This window comes from Balaenoptera borealis (genome assembly GCF_965194805.1).
Source record: "Balaenoptera borealis genome assembly, chromosome: 11".
Taxonomy (NCBI): Eukaryota; Metazoa; Chordata; class Mammalia; order Artiodactyla; family Balaenopteridae; genus Balaenoptera; species Balaenoptera borealis.
The window spans coordinates 35,854,331-35,869,248 of NC_138868.1; the positions used below are offsets into that span (position 1 = coordinate 35,854,331).

At 37.4% G+C, this 14,918-nt stretch overlaps 1 long non-coding RNA gene across 1 annotated transcript in view; it reads left to right on the forward strand.

Moving 5' to 3' along the window:
- LOC309606032 overlaps positions 1-9,925 on the forward strand; it is a 1,194,635-nt gene extending 1,184,710 nt beyond the window's left edge. The window contains exon 2 of the long non-coding RNA XR_014231618.1: positions 9,784-9,925. This is a non-coding gene — a long non-coding RNA (uncharacterized lncRNA). The remainder of the gene's footprint in view (positions 1-9,783) is intronic.
- The last annotated feature ends 4,993 nt before the right edge of the window (positions 9,926-14,918 follow it).

Here is a 14,918-nt window from a genome sequence, read left to right on the forward strand (position 1 = left end):
TTTCTTTATCCTGCTCTGTAGTAGTTATTTCCACCATTTTATCTTCCAGGTCACTTATCCTTTCTTCTGCCTCAGTTATTCTGCTATTGATCCCATCTAGAGTATTTTTAATTTCATTTATTGTGTTTTTCATCATTGCTTGGTTCCTCTTTAGTTCTTCTACGTCCTTGTTAAACGTTTCTTGCATTTTGTCTATTCTATTTCCAAGATTTTGGATCATCCTTACTATCATTATTCTGAATTCTTTTTCAGGTAGACTACCTATTTCCTCTTCATTTGTTAAGTCTGGTGTGTTTTGACCCTGCTCCTTCATCTGCTGTGTGTTTTTCTGTCGTCTCATTTTGCTTATCTTACTGTGTTTGGGGTCTCCTTTTCACAGGCTGCAGGTTTGTAGTTCCCGTTGTTTTTGGTATCTGTCCCCAGTGGCTAAGGTTGGTTCAGTGGGTTGTGTAGGCTTCCTGGTGGAGGGAACTAGTGCCTGAGCTCTGGTGGATGAGGCTGGATCTTGTCTTTCTGGTGGACACGTCCACGTCTGGTGGTGTATTTTGGGGTGTCTGTGGCCTTATTATGATTTTAGGCAGCCTCTCTGCTAATGGATGGGGCTGTGTTCCTGTCTTGCTAGTTGTTTGGCATAGGGTGTCCAGCACTGTAGCTTGCTGGTCGTTGAGTGAAACTGGGTCTTGATGTTGAGATGGAGATCTCTGAGAGATTTTTGCCGTTTGGTATTACGTGGAGCTGGGAGGTCTCTTGTGGACCAGTGTCCTGAAGTTGGCTCTCCCACCTCAGAGGCACAGCCCTGATGCCTGGCTGGAGCACCAAGAGCCTTTCGTCCACACGGCTCAGAGTAAAAGGGAGAAAAAATAGAAAGAAAGAAAGAAAGAAAGAGGCTATAATATAGTGAAGTAAAATAAAGCTATTGTAAAGCAAAGCTATACAGACAAAATCTCACCCAGAAGCATATACATATACACTCACAAAAAAAAGGAAAAGGGGAAAAATTAATATATCTTGCTCCCAAAGTCCACCTCCTGAATTTGGGATGATTCGTTGTCTATTCAGGTATTCTACAGATGCAGGCATATCAAGTTGTTTGTGGAGTTTTAATCTGCTGCTTCTGAGGCTGCTGGGAGAGATTTCTCCTTCTCTTCCCTGTTCGCACAGCTCCTGGGGTTCAGCTTTGGATTTGGACCCGCCTCTGCGTGTAGGTCGCCTGAGGGCGTCTATTCCCCGCCCAGACAGGACGGGGTTAAAGGAGCAGCTGCTTCGGGGGCTCTGGCTCACCCAGGCCGCGGGGAGGGAGGGGTACAGAGGAGGCGGGGCGAGCCTGCGGCATCAGAGGCCGGCGTGACGTTGCAGCAGCCTGAGGCGCGCAGTGCGTTCTCCCGGGGGATGTTGTCCCTGGATCACGGGACCCTGGCAGTGGCGGGCTGCACGGGCTCCCGGGAGGGGCGGTGTGGAGAGTGACCTGTGCTCGCACACAGGCTTTTTGGAGGCGGCAGCAGCAGCCCCAGCGTCTCACGCCCGTCTCTGGGGTCCGCGCTGATCGCCGCGGCTCGCGCCCTTCTCTGGAGTTTGTTTAGGCGGCGCTCTGAATCCCTTCTTCTTGCGCACAGCGAAACAAAGAGGGAAGAAAAGGTCTCTTGACTCTTCGGCAGCTGCAGACTTTTTCCCGGTCTCCCTCCCAGCCAGCTGTGGTGCGCTAACCCCTTCAGGCTGTGTTCACGCCGCCAACCCCAGTCCTCTCCCTGCGATCCGACCGAAGCCCGAGCCTCAGCTCCCAGCCCCGCCCGCCCCGGCGGGTGAGCAGACAAGCCTCTCGGGCTGGTGAGTGCAGCTCGGCGCCGATCTTCTGTGCGGGAATCTCTCCGCTTTGCCCTCCACACCCCTGTGGCTGTGCTCTCCTCCGTGGCTCCGAAGCTTCCCCCCTCTGCCACCCGCAGTCTCTGCCCGCGAAGGGGCTTCCTAGTGCGTGGAAACCTTTCCTCCTTCACGGCTCCCTCCCACTGGTGCAGGTCCCGTCCCTATTCTTTTGTCTCTGTTATTTCTTTTTTCTTCTGCCCTACCCAAGTACGTGGGGATTTTCTTGCCTTTTGGGAGGTCTGACGTTTTCTGCCAGCGTTCAGTGGGTGTTCTGTAGGAGCAGTTCCACGTGTAGATGTATTTCTACTGTATCTGTGGGAAGGAAGGTGATCTCCGCGTCTTACTCTTCCGCCATCTTCTCTCCTCCTCCCACTCAGCATAATTTTTTAAAGATTCATCCAAGATGTTGCTTGTATAAATAGTTCATAGCTCTTTCCTGCTGTGCACCTTTTTACTGTACTATTCCATTATATAGATGGACCAGAGTTTGTTTAACTATTCACTTGTGAGAGACATCTGGGTTGTTTCCAGTCTGGGGCTATGATGAATAAATCTGCTATGAACATTCATGTACAAGATTTTGTGTGAACATTAGATTACATTTCCCTGGAATAAATGCCCAGAAGTACAATCACTGGGTTGTAGGGTGGTTATATTTTTCATTTTCAAAAGGAACTGCCAGACTATTTTCCAGAAAGTTTGTACTATTTGATATCCCCAGCAGAAATCTATGAATCTATGAACCTGGAGAATTCTAGACCTAGGAGTTTCTTTTTGGGAACTTTAAAAAATTATGAATACAATTTCTTTAATAGTTATAGGGTATAATTGTGTAATTAGAATTCCAATCACTGTCTGGGAGACTGACCAATATAACTAAAAATTTATAGATGGTGAGAGAAGTAGAAGGCAATAATAGGAAGAAAAAGAGATTTGCCTTTCATGTAGAAGAAAATGCTTCCCCATCAGAACACTACATATAACTAGGATTATATTGTTTATGCCATATTAGATTATTCTTGTTTGCATAACATTGTAGCATATATATATCTTTTTACATATTGCCAAAATTCTTTACAACATAGTTTTCATAGGTATAGAATATTTTCTGTGTAAATATATTAATTTTATGAATTCTACTATTAATATACTTTGTTATGAGATTTGTATATTACGCTTAATTCTATAATAAACATGTTTATGTAAACATACATATTTTCCTAATTTAAAAATATTTGATGATGCTATAATTATTTGAGGTGGAATTACTAGATCAAAGAGTATGAACCTTGTTATGGTTTTTCATAAATTTGCCAAATCACCTCTCATAAACTTTGCACCACTCTATGTTCTCACAAATAGCATTCGAGAGCATGCTTTAAGCTAAACATTTTAACAACAGTGAGTATTCTCTTTTTAAAGATAGATCATTTGTTAGGCAGAAAGCAAATATGTCTTATCTATGTGCATTTATTTGATTATAAGCAAGAGTGTAAAAGTGTGAGAATATGATGGCATGTGTGCTTGTATTCATTTTATCTTATTTACACTCCTCTGAGCTGTCCTTATTTTTATACCGTAATCATATTTTTTCTTTTGTTTAATTGATTTATACAGGATCTTTATCCATTAAATATTAATCTTAACTAAACTTCTGGAGAATAGTATATCTTATTTGTTTTTTAGTGTGACTCAAAATTTTAAAGCTATTTTCTTATGCACAGGCATTTCACATTTTTAAAAGACTTATTGAATTTTTTCTTTGGTAGTTCTTCCTTTGCTTATCTGCACACAGAATTCTCCATAGAGAGAGAAGATAAATAATTACTGATTTTTTCAAGCGTTTTATGATTTTTAGAAATGAATACTTTGAACCAATGATTTTCAAATATTTTGTTCTTAGTATCTGATTACACTCTTAAGATTACTGTTGACTTCAGAGAGCTTTGGTTTATGTGAGTTATACTTCGGCTGTATTGGAAATTAGAGCTGAGATATTTTACAAATATTTATTATAAATTATTTTAAATTATTATTAAAAATAATAATTACTCATTACATGTTAACATAATTGATATTTTTAAGGGAAAATAACTATATTTTCTAAAATAAAAAAATACTGAGAAGAGTGACATTGCCTTAAATTTTTGAAAATCTCTTTAATATCTGACAATGGAAAACAAATTATACTCTGTTTCTGCATTCAATGTACAATCAATTAAATTATGATAGGTTGTTTTGATCAAAGTATTTTATCAGCTTTCTCATTCTAATACCCCATGCACTAACCTCCATCGACCCTATCTGCAAATTAATCTTATATAATTTATACATTCAAACCAAGATTAATAACCATGCACCTTGAGAACAGTGGGCCTTAAGAAGAGAATATACTACGCTCTCATGTCATCTTTACTTTCATATTTAAACATTTTTAGTAGCTGAGAATAAGATCCAAGGCTTCCTATGAGATACGACGGTTTTACAAAGGAAATAAGGTTTTTACTGTAGTAGCACCTTCCTTGATATTTTAACTTTTTCTCTTGATAAATTTTAAGGTGGGACTCCATATTTATTAGCCACTATTTTACATGCATCATGCTTTCTAGTAAATCAGAAGCAACCTGCAGTCCAAAAAGGATTCAATGCTTATCCCAAATTTGGGAGCACAAGATAGGAGAGAAGTATATTACATGATACTCTGAACAAAAATAAATTTAAATATCTTTGCCTAAGCGTGAAAGCAACAAAACTCATTTTAAAGCAATACAGTCAGACATGATCATTTCATCCATAATAGGGCAAGTATACAGCTCCATGAGAATAGCAACCCTCAGTATTTCTGTTTTAACAACTTACAGGGGATACGCAAAAATCTAACATTCCTCCCTAATATATGAAAAACTAAAGAGCAATTTCATAGCAACTTCAGTGCTTTAAAAAAGAAAAAATTCTAGTCTCACAAAGATAGGTAGTTGGGAAGGGGTGGAGTCTTCTCATAGGCCATTCAGACAATGGTAATTTTTTTTTTTGATGCTACAGCAAAACTCAATAAGTTAGTTTCTTAAATGTCAATTGCAGAATAGAATTTGAAGCCATATCAATTAATTTTCATGCTCTGTTATGTCAACATCTATTGGTCTTTCGTGCACTTTGAATGGATCCTTTACTTATACGTGATTTTGGAACATAATACATTATTCATTTGGAAAATACTGGTTCACTGGCTTATGTAGATCTTTCAAATTTTGGCACATTCATTGTACCATATCAAAACAATCACAGTCATTATTATTGTAACCGATCTCATCGGAAAGTCTTTCAGTATTTGGACACAGGTATTGGTAAGCTCATGATGATAGATACAGGCTTCCCCAAATTCTAATTTTTGCTTGAAAGCGCAAATGTTATTGACAAAATATGTGGCCAGTTTTTTTCCTTGCTGTGACAGGTTCATTTCTTTCATTAACCATAGTTTGTCTGTCAGTTGTTCTTTTGTTGCAGGAGGGGGGACCCCTTCCAGGGCCCGAGAATGGGCTCTTGTCTAACACTTGGAAATGAATTGTCCGAGGAGACACAGGTGCTGATAAAGCAAGAGACTTTATTGGGAAGGGGTGCCCAGACAGAGAGCAGCAGGGTAAGGGAACCCAGAAGAACTGCTCTGCCACGTGGCTCACAGTCTTGGGTTTTATGGTGATGGGATTAGTTTCTGGGTTGTCTCTGGCCATCACTCTGACTCAGGGTCCTTTCTGGTGGCCATGAAAGCGCTCAGCCAAGATGTATTCCAGCAAGGAGGATTCTGGGAGGTTGGTAGGCCATGTGGACTGGCGTCTCCTCTCTCCTTTTGACCTTTCCCGTATTCTTCTGGTTGGTGGTGGCTTGTTAGTTCCGTGTTCCTTACCAGGATCTCCTGTCATAAAATAACTCATGCAGATTGTTACTGTCTTTGCCTGGCCAGGGCGGGCGGTTTCAGTCAGTGTTTCCCCTAACACTTTCAAGGTACAAATACTGTTTCATGAAAAAAGCAGCTAATCCAGCTCTCAACTCAAACAATCACAGATATAATTTTCTTCAAAACCACCATGAATTATACTTTCACATGGAGCAAAATGTTTTATGCATATTTTCCATTTGTCACACAGGATATTAAAATGTCTCATTAAAAGGTCAAGATTAAATAAAGTTAATAATTTTTCTACTTCATCAAGGACATTCTTAGGTGAAATTGGCTTTTTTCTTTTTCCCTTACTGGTGTATTGCAATGAGGAATACAATGACTTCTGCTATAATTGGTGCTGCTGCCTTCATCTATGCTGAACATCAGCATTTTACCTACTATCGCTTTTGCAGCATCAGTGCAAATGTCAACACAGTGGGAAAAAAGCTAATTAACAAACTTTTTCTTTATATTTTTTTCTTCTTTTAAATTTTTTTTCTTTTTTAACCTCATGGATCCCTGAAAAAGTCTCAGAAACCTCCAGGTTTTATGAGACAACAATTTGAGAACTGCTATTTTAAACTATTTGGAATATTTACCGTATTATTGTACAGGAAGACTGCATTTTTTCAGAATACTTAACCAATTTCCCTAGTTTTCCCAAGTGACTAGAATAAATTATAAGTAAAGTATATAAGTAATAAATATATATATAGTGAGAGAGAGAGAGTCTTTTTCTGTGCTATCAATTGATTTGTTCACTATTCTCCATCAGCATTACAGTTTTAATTACTTACCTTTCAAAATGTCTTTAAAATCCAGTAGGAGCAAGAAACCAATTATAACTCTTTTTTTAAAAAAATGTCAAAAGTGGTTTTATGTGCTTAATCACCCAAGAAAAATAAAAATTATTTTCATGCCCACAAAACAAAACAAAATAATTCTAATTATAGTTGAGTGAAATTGATCTTTGTATAAGGAAATATTTAACCTACTCAGAAGCACAGTTTTTATTGATTAATTATAAACAAATTTAAAAATTAACTTGAAAAGAATTTAAAGTTGTATAATATTATGATTTTTCTTGGGATGATTGCTTCTCCTTTGTATGAGTCTACCTTTATACCTCTTAATAAGTATAGTTTTCAACATATAATTCCTGCATGTTTCATATTACTGTAATTATTTGTATTTCTCTCCACTATTGTTAAGATTATTATTTTTACTATTTCTTCTAACTCTCTGTTGCTAGTGTAAAGTCTTTCTATTTTTAGGCATAGATTTTATTTCATTTTAGGTATTGAAGAATCTTATAATTGTCATCCTGTTGGTTTTATTGAGTTATAAGAAGACAATGAAATCTCCTGAAAGTAGTGATAATTCTTTCTGTAGTTTTAGAAAAGTTTGAAGGAAAAAAAGAGATAATTTTATTGCTTCTTACCTGTTTTATATCTTACTTTACCTTTAAAACCTCTAATAGTGTTAAGTAATATGGTTATTCTTTGCGATTTTTCTAGAAGTACCTCTAGTGTTTCATCATTAACCAAGAGATTGATAGTTTGAGAAAAAAAATCTTTGTTTCACCATGGAAGTATCTTCAGTCTAAAAATGGAGATGTACATTACATTAAAGAAAAAAATATGTTTCTAGATATAACTTGATTGAATCTTTATATTTTGAAGATAAAGTTTCCCCAAATATGCAAGAAAATGATTGATTAGGTTAATGTTAGGTGGTTCGCAAATTCTTCCTATGCAAACACAGTCAGAAGACAAAGGAGCTCCATTTACAAAACTATGAAGGAAAGTGTTTTTGACTCCACAATTCTATACCTAGCTAAATGGCTGTTTATGCAGTTAGCAATGCCTTCTACAATGCGTCAGATATTTTCTAAATCTCTTCTTTTTAAATTTTTCTGAACTTTTAAATTTCATGAAATAAGTATATTTCAGTGTAACATTACTACTTTGACACTTCAGAGAATCTTCTTTGAACTGCAGATTCTTTTCATGTTTCTGGAATTTTTCCCTGTTTATGCATCCTCACAGATCTCTATTTGCCTTGTAGTGGCTTATAGTAAAGTAGAAGCTGAATTTATTTCTGATATAGGAGTTTGCAAAAATCTTTCACCTGCTAGATTCAGAATCAAAAGGGAGTATTTAGTCAATTATTAATGTGGAGAACCAGCAGCTGCAGGAGTAAAATGGTATCAACAATTCGGAAAAAGAGCCCTAATGCTGGATCGTATTCTCTGCATAGCGTGGCTGTTTGTACCAAAAGGAAAACTCGGTGTTCTCCCACGCAGCTGGCAGCATCCCAGTGCCGCTGGTCAACCCAAAGAAGAGATATGTTAACTGTGGACTTTGGGTGATAATGAAGTGTCAATATATTTAGGTTCATCAGTTTGTAACAAATGTACCACTCTGGTGTGGGATTTTGAAAGGGGGGGAGTCTGTGCATATGTGTGGGTCTGTAGGAAGTCTGTGTGCTTTCCACTCTATACTATTGTGAACCAAAAACTGCTCTAAAAATAGGCTATTAAGGCCCAAAACAAAACAAACAAACAAAAACAAAGAAAAAGTGCTCCTGCCACAACTGGAAGAATTCCCTTGGAGCTCCCATTGTAGGTCCTAACAAACCAAATGATAATGTTTATCATCATGCCATCACACCCATTGTTTTTAATCTTTAAAATATGAGTGCAAGAGTAGAAATCTAGGATCAACAAACAATGTAGAGCCAGAGAACAAACATGAAAATGAGTGATTTAGTGTGAAAAATATACAAAACTGATTGGTCTTGCCTCCTTAACCAGGGTTACCTTATACAACCATGTGAGTTATACAATGTAAAGAGAGTTGTTGAGCACAACAGCCCTAAGAATTTGCGGAAAACAATTGAGAGATAACATTGCATTTTGTGAGAGAGGTTAACATGGAAGACTTGAACATCCTCCAGTCTAAGGAGTTTGAGCAAAATGTATCAAGAAAGCTTAGAGATTACTGAGTAGGAGAATGGCCTGCTGATAGTGGGCTTGCAACTTTTGTATAGATCACACTATACACGGGAAAACTTGAGGCAGGGCAATCCAACATCTCATTCCACAGCAGGCACTCTCATCCTGCCTTCAGATGCTGCTAGTGTTCAGCTGCCAGTTGCAGCTCTACTCAGTCATGAAGAGCAGTCCTGCCCAGGGACAAGCTGATTTCTGCTTTTATTCCACACTCTATATGATGGTCATTATTATTCAAACTAGTGAGCACCACCAGAATTAGAATAGTTTTGCCTGTCCTGAGATGATGCATACAACCAAGCCTATTCTTTCACTTGCCTTTAATAAGTGAGAAGAAAAATAAAAGTTTCAGTTACTGATGAGCAAATTAAGAAGTGCTCCATAAGACATTCTCAATTGTTTCATTTTCCATCAATTGTATTCCCATCAATACTTGACACTTTCCACTACTTGATAATGAAAGTATCAAATATTCAAGCCTAATTCATTATTCATTCATTTTCTTATTCATATACTTACTAAGTAACTGCCTATTAAGTAATTACTATATGTCAGGAGAGCTCTAGGTACTGGGATAAAGCCATGAAAAAAATGGACAAAAATCGTTGCCTGCATGGAACATACATGTTTCTTTTCTTTCTCCCTCCCTTGCTTTTTCTTTGTTACTTCCTTTTTTCATTTTTTCCATTCTTTCTTCCTTTATAATTTTATTGTCTTCTTTATTAAAACACAAAAAGTGATGCAACTACTAAAATAGATGCAATTAAAATGTATACAATTAAATAGGAATGTGAACAGAAATGTCTGTTTCAGTTAGAATATAGGAGGACACGGGCTTCCCTGGTGGCGCAGTGGTTAAGAATCTGCCTGCCAATGCAGGGGAACCGGGTTCGAGCCCTGGTCTGGGAAGATCCCACATGCCGTGGAGCAACTAAGCCCGTGAGCCACAACCACTGAGCCTGCGCGTCTGGAGCCTGTGCTCCGCAACGGGAGAGGCCGCGACAGTGAGAGGCCCGCGCACTGCGATGAAGAGTGGCCCCCGCTCTCCGCAACTGGAGAAAGCCCTCGCACAGAAACGAAGACCCAACACAGCCAAAAATAAATAAATAAATAAAGTTTAAAAAAAAAAGAATATAGGAGGACACATAAAAACCTTCATTCCTGTGGCAACAACAAGAAAAGCACAGCAAAATAAAAATCATATTTTTCTATGGAGCTAGTTAAGTGTGGTAGATGCAAAGAAGCTTGCTGAACTAAGTACCCACAAGATAAAAGCCTTTCATAGGTGTCAAGAAGTCATTCAGCATTCATATTGGTGTCAGTGAATGCCTGGGCTAGGTGCAGATTGACAGATGAGTGGACATGCCATAGCGAGACTGAGCATTAGATTATAGTATGGACTAGTGGAATGGACTAGTCCCTTGAAGAAGCTCAAACACAAAAATTAATCACTCAGCAGAACAATTCTTCCCTCTATTGCACCCGCTACAAGATTTTGTTGAGAAAGTGGCAGTGGAAAAGGAACTGGAAACCGGAAAGAAATCAGGTACTTCAGCATATTCTTCTAGTGCTCAGATTCAGACTCACTTCTAGAATTGAATTCAAAAGAAACCAACATTATCTGAAACTTAAGACCAAGCCTCATCCTCAAAGTTAACAAGATAACAAGGGCATTGCAGGCAACATAGTAAGTAGCGGTTGAGCTAATCACAGATGGACTCAGTATAATTAAAACTATGGCCCAGCCCAGTTTAACTCAACTCCAAGACAAATCAGAATGAGCAGCTTCTCATCGTAACTGCCACAGAACAAAGACTTAACAGTCTCGTCGAAATAAAACAAAACAAAGCAAAATGTTACACTTCATTGTACAGTGTTCTTTAGTATGTTCAGAATACAATAAAAATTATTAAACGTGCAAAGAGGGATGAAAATTTGATCTATAATCAAATAAAGATAGTAAATAGAAATTGGAAATCCAAATGTCCATCAACAGAAGGATAAATAAACAGACTGTGGTATATTCTTATAATAGAATACTACTAGCACTAAAAGGAACAAATTATGATACGTGTAACAACACTAATACTTCTCAGATTTGCTATGTTGAACAAAAGAAGTCAGGCACAGAAGAATATATGTCGCATGATTCCACCCATATAAAGTTTTCAAATAGGCAAATCTATCTTTTGGTGCTAGAAATCAGAACAGAGACTACCTATTTGGGTAGGGGGAGAGTGGATTGACTAGAAAGTGACATGAAAAACTTTTGGGGTTGATGGAAATATATATCTTGCTTTGGATGTGGGGTTATGTGTATGTATGCATTTGTCAAATTCACTGAAATATGCATTTAGCAAGTCTGTTTCACTGTTCTTAAAATTGAAAAATAAATAATATAGATAAAAATAAAACTTAAAAATCAGTGCCAGTAAAAGTAAATTTATAAGACCAGAAGGATAACACTGGTAAAAAAAAACAAAAAAATAGAATTCAGATAGATAAGCTTTGTCCTAATTACTAAAATTAGGTCACAAATTATTATGGAAGTTGTGGGTTTTATCTGCCTATTTCTGCTTAGAATACTCTATTGGGACTTGCAGATAGAGGAGAAGGCAGCACACTGCTGTTTGGCCTTGTTGGTCTACTCAGGAGTCAGCTCTGATTCTGAGGAATCTCTTTCCATTCCCATCATGCTCTAAATCTACAGGGTGGCCTTCCATCTGTATGGTCTTTCTCCTGTGTCCTTATGGACCCTACAATTATTTTTCCAAAGATCTATTGTCTCACATGTGACTCACTTTCCTTTTCCAAAGCTTTAGCTATTTTCAGGAACCTACAGTAATAATTTTTTTTTTTTAATTTAAGAAGACAAGTTAATAACATGAATAATACTTCAATAGACTTTTTTCAGTCTAGTTTTTTTTTTTAACAGGGATTCACAATGAGCACAGTACACAGCATAACTGAAAGACAACAAGAAAGAATCTGAATGAATGCAGGTAGAGAGCAGAAGGAAAATTTTGCCAACACAATTTCCTCTAATTTAAGAGGCCAGTGAAGTGTCATTGATGGAGCACTTTGGGGTATTCATAATTGTGCTAATTAATGTTTTAACATTGAAATTGCTATGGTTCTTAGAAGCAAATAATAGAGTCCATTCTTACCAGGTTAAGGAGAAATGAATTTCTTGAGGGGCATTAGTACTTTATAAAATTACTGGAAGAGTCAGAGTAAAAAACTCAAGTCTAATCTTTCCACATTCGAAGACGGAGAAGCTGCTGCCTCCTTCACATCAGTTTAGAAACACTCTTCCTCTGCTCCTTTTCGTGTTGACCTGAGCTCAGCCTGTTTCCCTCTGTTGTTTGCCTCTGAATAAAAATCTGGGTTGGGAGTGCCTTACTGGCAGAAACTAAGTCATATGCTTGCATTCTAGCTGTTGAGGTAGCCTGGGAAATAGAGTCTTGCTTTTCTTTTAACTTAACCTTGGGCTGTGATGATACACAATATAGCAAAGTACTAAAATTTAGAGAGGGTATTCAAAAGTCTTTGGTAAGATAGATGTCTACTACAAATACATTCTCTTATTTCATGCTTGCAAGACCCTATTTTTGTCTCCATTTTCCTAAAGATAAAGAAATGGTGGCTTTGAGAAATTAAATAATATGCTCAAGAGCACATAAGTAGACACATGGAACAAGATGTGAACTCAAGTCTGTTCACAATGTGAACACAATTCTGGGACAAGAGCCTGAACATCTCATTCTGGTCTTAGTTAAACAGTAACATTTCTTTTAGGTTTTAATCTACCAGTTGTTTTTATTTTTAATTTTTTTTAAAGTTGATTTCTTAGTTAAAGGAAGGAACTGGATGATGAATGCTGGGGACATTTCTTACATTCCAAAAGTAAGAGCCCTAGCAACTCAATAAAGCCTAGATGTACAGATTTTCAAGTCCAAATTGGTACTAAATTAGGGCCACTTCATTTATCTTCACTCTTAAGGATTGAACAGACTTTATTTCTGTAGTGGAAGAAGTAATTTTTATTTCCTAGACACACAGTTGGACTGACATAATTCACTATAGTGGAATACTGTAATCAAAAATTACCTTGCTACATAACTAATCTTTCTGATTTTTTCCCCGGTTCTAACTCCAGGGTTGCAAAAGTAACCTTTGGTACTTTTTCTAGAAATTAGTGAGTCTTTGTCCTGCCTTAGAACAAGGATCCAATTACTCAGGACTCTATTTTCCTTTAATACTAGTGCTTGGTATCTCAAGCATATTCTGTTATCTAGAGGATGTTTCTATTTTCTATATTGATAAAACAAAAATATTTACTCAAAATCTTCTCACATGATCAAAAGCTTCTCACGTGATTGTTGGGTAAGATTTATTCTTTAAGGGCTTCATGATTTTCCTCAAAAACAAAAGCTCTTACTCTTTGGCAGAGTTTGGCATCAGTTAACTCCATATTAGATAAAGTAGAATGTAGAAAAAGACCTTAGCCATTACTAAGAATAGAGAAGATCTTTTAATTTAGGGATAATCTTTGCATTTTCTCTATTTTATGCTTTGAACAATGTCTAGAAAGAGAAAAAGAATTGGACTTAAGTCAGAAGACTTGAGTTCATAAGTACAGTACTTACGTGCCTTTGAATAACTTGCTTAAAGTCTCCAGGTGTAGGTTTCCTCAAATGATACATGTGCAGAATAAAACTAGTCTTACTGTGAAGTTGGACCAAAAGTGACTGTGTTAGTGAAAGTACTTATGTGTCCTCCTGCAATTTTCTTCTCAGCATCTGCTGTTATCTACAGCATCAGAATTATTCTTGCTCTACTGGATCATGTGAAAGAGAGAGAGAGAGAAATAATACTAATAATAATAAGGAAGAGGAGAAGGAGAGGGAGAAAGGAGGAAGGAAGGAAGGAAAGAAGGAAGGAGGGAAGGAAGGAAAGAGGGAAGGAAGGAAGGGAAGGAGGGAGGAAGGGAGGACCCACTCTACGTTGACCCCACATCCCACATTTCTCATCAGGTAACATTCATTACTGGGTTCCGGCACCCTGGCCTACTTGCTGTATTGAACACATTGAGCATGGTCCCCTTCTCAAAGTGATGCACTTGATAGTCCATCTTCCTGGAAGGCTTTTTCTCTCTACAATCTCTGGCTGACTGTTTAACCTAATTTAGGTCTCTGTCTAAAGATTGCCTCTGCTTGGAGACTGTATCTGATAATCAATGTCTGTTTTATTTTGTTCTCACACATTGGTTACCACCAGACAATGTATTATATATTATTTGCTTATTTTCTATTTCCCCCATTAGACACTAAGCTCCACTAGGTATGAGCTTTTTAAATTGTGTTCATTACCATATCCCCCAGTAGCTCAAACAATACTTGGCACATTGTTGGCAGTTAATAAGCATTTATTGAATAAATGACTGGATTTAGTTAATAAAATTAATAGATTAAAAATTCCGTGAGTTTTCAACTGCATATTAGTTAATGCCTTGGTAAATTCTGGATCTGGGTCAGCGGTAATTTCTTTACTCATCTCTCTGCCAACTTGATAATGAATACATCTATTTTACTTAAAATATTTTATAAAGATGCCAGTCTGACTCCTGGTAAGGGGCTTCATGTAAAACCACACAGTAAGAAAATTTTTTCTATGATTTTCAAAAGTTTATCACAATTAAAACTTGACAGTCTAGTATGCCATTCCTAAACATTTGCTAAACAAATCTATTAATTAATCCATGCCAAGGTGTTATGGGGGATTAGTGTTACCGCTCTTAGGTAACTAGCTTGCAAATTAAAATAGCTGTACCTTAATTTGCTTCTTTACTCAGTGATTCCTGACTTTGCTACAGAGTGATAGCACCTAGAGAACTTAAAAAAATCCCCATGCCCAGGTTGCACCACATAACAAATCAGAATGTCTGAGGGTGGTAGTCAGGTACCAGTATTTTTTAAAATCCCAAATCAATCCTAATGTACAGCAAAGATCACTTCCTTAACCCAAATGAATGGAAGTTTCTAACACCAGAGAAAAATTAGTGATTTGTGTCTCTGTTTTCTCCTAGAAAGGCCCACACTTCACCAT